This window comes from Jaculus jaculus, chromosome X, assembly GCF_020740685.1.
Source record: "Jaculus jaculus isolate mJacJac1 chromosome X, mJacJac1.mat.Y.cur, whole genome shotgun sequence".
Lineage (NCBI taxonomy): Eukaryota > Metazoa > Chordata > Mammalia > Rodentia > Dipodidae > Jaculus > Jaculus jaculus.
In genome coordinates this window covers 125,132,472-125,137,164 of record NC_059125.1, presented here as the reverse complement: position 1 = coordinate 125,137,164, position 4,693 = coordinate 125,132,472, and the positions used below count along the sequence as shown (strand labels likewise).

The 4,693-nt window shown below is 40.0% G+C and overlaps 1 pseudogene; it reads right to left on the bottom strand.

Annotated features, from left to right (window-relative positions):
* Positions 1 to 3,140: 3,140 nt before the first annotated feature.
* Positions 3,141 to 3,695, bottom strand: LOC123456574 (annotated as a pseudogene).
* Between the last annotated feature and the right edge of the window lie 998 nt (positions 3,696 to 4,693).

Here is a 4,693-nt window from a genome sequence, read left to right as displayed (position 1 = left end):
TATTAGCAAAAATTGGGGGCTTTGCATTTATTTTTTACTTTTTGAGGAGAAGACCAATTTGCACCTTTTATCAAATGACACTATGAGATTTATAATTAGATAATAGTGGCTGTCTCCTGAGGGGACAGTCTGTCAGTTTGCAAATGATTCTCACCAGATTATGGTGGGATCAATAGGAGCTGAATAATTAAAATTCGATACTACTATGTCTTTCTCAATAACATTGGGGAGAATGATGTATGACAGATTTAATTGAATTTGTCAGAAACCATGGCTACATGCATAGATCATGGGGAATATTTTTAGAGTTATGTATTTGATTTTCTGATGAGACTTGCAATGGGCCTTTTAACATTCGAGGTCCCTCCTGAGTCCTGGGCTGCTATGCTCTGAGAGTGTTGACAAGGCCAGGGAACACTGACCTGACTTTGTGCTGAATGTCAAAGAGTCTAAACATAAAATGTAATTGTGGAAATGGTTGCTAACTGAATACATGGAGAAAGTTGATTTGTGGGGTAGGATCCTAAAAGAGAAAAGTTATCTACTAACAAACAGTTTACTTTCTCATAATATTTGATGACCACTGACAACAATTCTGGAATGAGCAGAGCAACCTGAATTCTAGTCCTAATGGAATCATGCCATCCATTTACCTTTTATTCCTCACAGCTGTATCAAGGAAAATATAAGATGTAAAAGTATAGTTTGTAAACACTAATGCAGTATGATGTACTGTGAATGTATGAAGTTTTATAAATTAACTTTCCTAATATTACTTCCATTCCTTCACTTGCTTTTTCATTCATTTTGTTGTATGTGTGCATGTATGATTGCCTGTTTGTCTGCATGCATATTCATTTGTTTACAGGCACACATACAAGTAAAAGCTGGAGGATAACCTCAAGTAAAGCCCTTCTGATGCTCTTCCACCCTTTAAAAATTTTTGAGACATGGACACTTACTATACTGGTGTGTTAGTTTGAATAGATGGCCCCTAATGCATTCAGTATTTTATTACAGTTTGTAATTTAGATCTGCATCACTTGAGTGGATGGATCTTAGGGTCCAGCCCTAAAATGTGGTAGTGGATTTGAAATTCCAATCTAAAGATATGCAAAGTGCCTGGAGTTCCTGAAGTGTGCTTGTTTATGGTGTGGTTTTAGGAATTTGGCTTGTGGCTTTTCTCTCTCTGCTTGAACCTGTGAAAGCAGGGCAGTTTCTTTTGCCATTATGGAACTTACCCTGGCTCTATAAGCTTCAATAAATCCGTTCTTCCATAACTGTGTCTGGTATGAAAGTTCATCTTAGTGAACTGAAGCTGTTTACTACAAGTGGAGTTTGCCTAGTAGGCTGTATTGCTTGGCCAGTGAACCCTAGAAATCTGCCTGTATTTACCTTACAAGTGCATACCACTATATCCATTTTTTTTTACATGTGAATTATGGAGATCAAGTTCATGTCTTCATGCTTATAAGGTAAACACTTTATGGTTTTTTATTGTTTGCTCAATTTATTTGCTTCTCCATCTAATCACTGACCTGACTATCTTTAATTCAATGGATGATCACTAAGAGTGAACTTGCCTAAGGTCATACATACCCATTGGTCCTTGGGAGGTACCATATTTATTGGAGGAAGGAAATGTTTATAATCAAGTACTATAGTCATTATGGTAGAATCATGTCCTGGTTGTGGTGGTATAAATTGAGTCATGATAATGATTCCATGACAGGTTCCAATGAAAAGTATCCAAACATGATCTGACTTGTAAGTGTTAGGTACGGGTTCACACACCAGGCTTGTGGCAACTCAGGAAAGAACATTCTAGGTGGAGGAAGCAGCACAGACAAGGGGGCATCCAAATGTATGAACCCCAAGAAGTTGAAGTGCTCATGGAGTGTGTGGATATTATTTGAGGGTGTCAGGTATTTATGCTCAGGGCAGTGAGGAGTTACAAGGTATAAGCAGGGATTATAAGCAAGGTTGTTGTATGGAAAGAATTTTTTTTTGAATGTGTAGCATGTGCAGTGTGTGGTGTATGCAAACATATGCCCAGATGTACACACTTATGCATACAAATGAAAGCCTGAGGAGAATATCAAGAGTCCTTTATTTATCACTTACCTGAATATCCCCGTGAGGCACAATCTTTTTTTGTTTTTGTCTCTCACTCTCTCTCTTTCTGAATGCAGTGCAATGGTTTTCAGGATCCCCAGAAATTTTATAGTGTCTTTTCTCCACAGGACCTGGGTTACAGATGTGCATGGCCACACCCGGGTATTTATGTGGAACCTGAGGAATCAAACTCAAGTGGTCTTAGACCCATTCAGGTGCACATGCCTGAGGCAAGCCCACTTACCTACTGAGCCATCTGCCTAGCCCAAGCATGGAGAATTTTATTAAATTATTTTCTTTTTTATTTGTGTGTATCTGCATATGTGTCTGTGCACATGTGCACACACCATGGCCTGCAAGTGGAGATCAGAGGACAACCTCCAGTTGTTGATTCTGTCCTTCCACAGAATGTCTCTTGTTTTATCACAAGTAAGGCTAGACCCACTGGCCAATGAGCTGCAGGATTCTCCTCGATCTGCTTCCCATTGCTGTATGCACACTGGTATTACAGAAAGATGTGCCACTTTGCATCCTGCTTTAAATGGGTCTTGGGGATCCAACTGAAGTTTGTCAGCTTGAAGAGCAAGCAACTTGAACTCCCAAGCCATCTCTTCAGCCCCAGAGAAATTTGTTTTTGGACTAGAACTCTTTGGAAGCAGGGTAAGAAACGGATAAGGATTCGGGGATGATGGCATGGAGACCAAACTGCAGGTTGTTAAATTAGTGTTGGGGAACCATCATGTAGACCTGAAATGTGGGCTTAAATACTGGATCAATGATGAATTCAAAGTCATTCCTATAGAAATACCCAAGGGGGGCAGGTGGATAAACTCTTTTATGCAGTCTTATGTTTTGTTTTGTTTTTTTTTTTTTCAACTTTGGCTTTGTGTCCAGTATTCCACATTTGGTGGACTAATTCTTCCATTATTACATCATTTCAATAACCAAAACTCTTCTCCTTCTTAACCTTTTTTTTTAGTCTGGGAAAAGTGGTTTTATTAGTGAAAGCCAAGATTACACAGGCCTTAAGAGTTAGCATTAGGCCCTCCTTCTTCTTGAGAAAGGTGGGCACAACATTGACAAAGCACCAGTTGTACTGCATCCACTGCTTGGCCCAGCCTGTCTTTTTCTTCTCCTGTGTTGGAAGTTTAACTCCTCACTTTTCCAGCACAGGCCAGGGAACCATGGATTTTACCTCCCAGCATGCACCCAGCTACTTCCAGTGTGGTCATGGTCTCCACTCCACGCTGGGCTAGGATGGCCTCATCCTTCACTGCATTCCTGCCAGGATCACCACTTGATCTCCTGGGACTGTACCCTCCAGTGAGGTCACATGAGCCTTAATCTCGGCGACCATCTTCTGGTTCAGGTAACCTCCAGGGGATGTAGCTCTTGGGAGCTGACAAAGAGCTATGTTGGTGACTGATCCACAGACCAGATGTGGCTACTGCAAAGATAGAGTTGAGAAAGAGGATGAAAAGGGGCCATACATGTCCTCTCTCCCTGATATGTGTCATATCACTGCTCCCTTCTTAACTCCTGTTGTCCAATTGTAATGAATTTACCACTGAAATCTCCATCCTGGCTGCCAACATTCTAGTTCAGGTCACTATTACCACACTATTACCTACCTCCCGCAAATCTGAAATTCACACTATTATGCAAGGCCTGGAGCACCAAGGGTGAGGTGTGCCTAAGACCTGATAATTAAGAAAACAAAATACATGAAGTTAGAGGACTGTAGTAATTTTATTTTGATTGACAGGAAACGTTACCACTCAGTTTTGGTTTATTTAGCTACTTGGAGACACATCTGAAGAGGTAGTGATTTACAGAATCTTAGCTTCCCCATAGCTATTTCCCTTCTTTCACAGGAAGACCAAGAATGTGTTTTACATATTTTTAATTTAACCTAAAATATTTCTTTAATGATCTTTAAAAAATAAGTTTTGATTTCTTTTCTTGGTATTTGTGCTGCCCAACTTTGTTCTTTTCACAAGTGTTTATGAAGTTGGCACCTTATATATGTGGACTAGACAACTATGTACCTTTTAGGATTTCACAGACTCATAAGATATTAAAGCTGGGAAAGACCTTAGGGATTCTTTGTGCCAAGCTCCTGGGAGCAATGCAGTCATACACAGACCTGGATAAAAATCCCTCTTCTAACACTCACAAGCTTGATGGATTTGAGCTAGCCATATAACCTCACTGAACCTAATATTCCTTATCTCTAGAGTCAGCATTATAATAACTGCTTGAGAAGATTAAAGGAATAATTGATATAAATAGCTTTTAACACTGTGTCTAGTTTAGTACATGCTAAGAACTGTATAAATTTTCCTTCCCTTGATCTCCTTTCATTTCTTTAAAATGATAAATTTAGGAGACCAAGTGAGAAAACTGACTTCCCCAAGGTGAAATAGCTAGGTAGAGTTCAGATTGGCACATAGACTTCTGTTTCCTTGCACATGGTTGTGGTCATGCTTAGAAGGCCCTCTGCTGTGGTGGAGGAAGTGGATATCAGAAGACCCCATGTTGCTGGCTCAGGAGATAGAGCAGAGAGGACAGTAAGGCT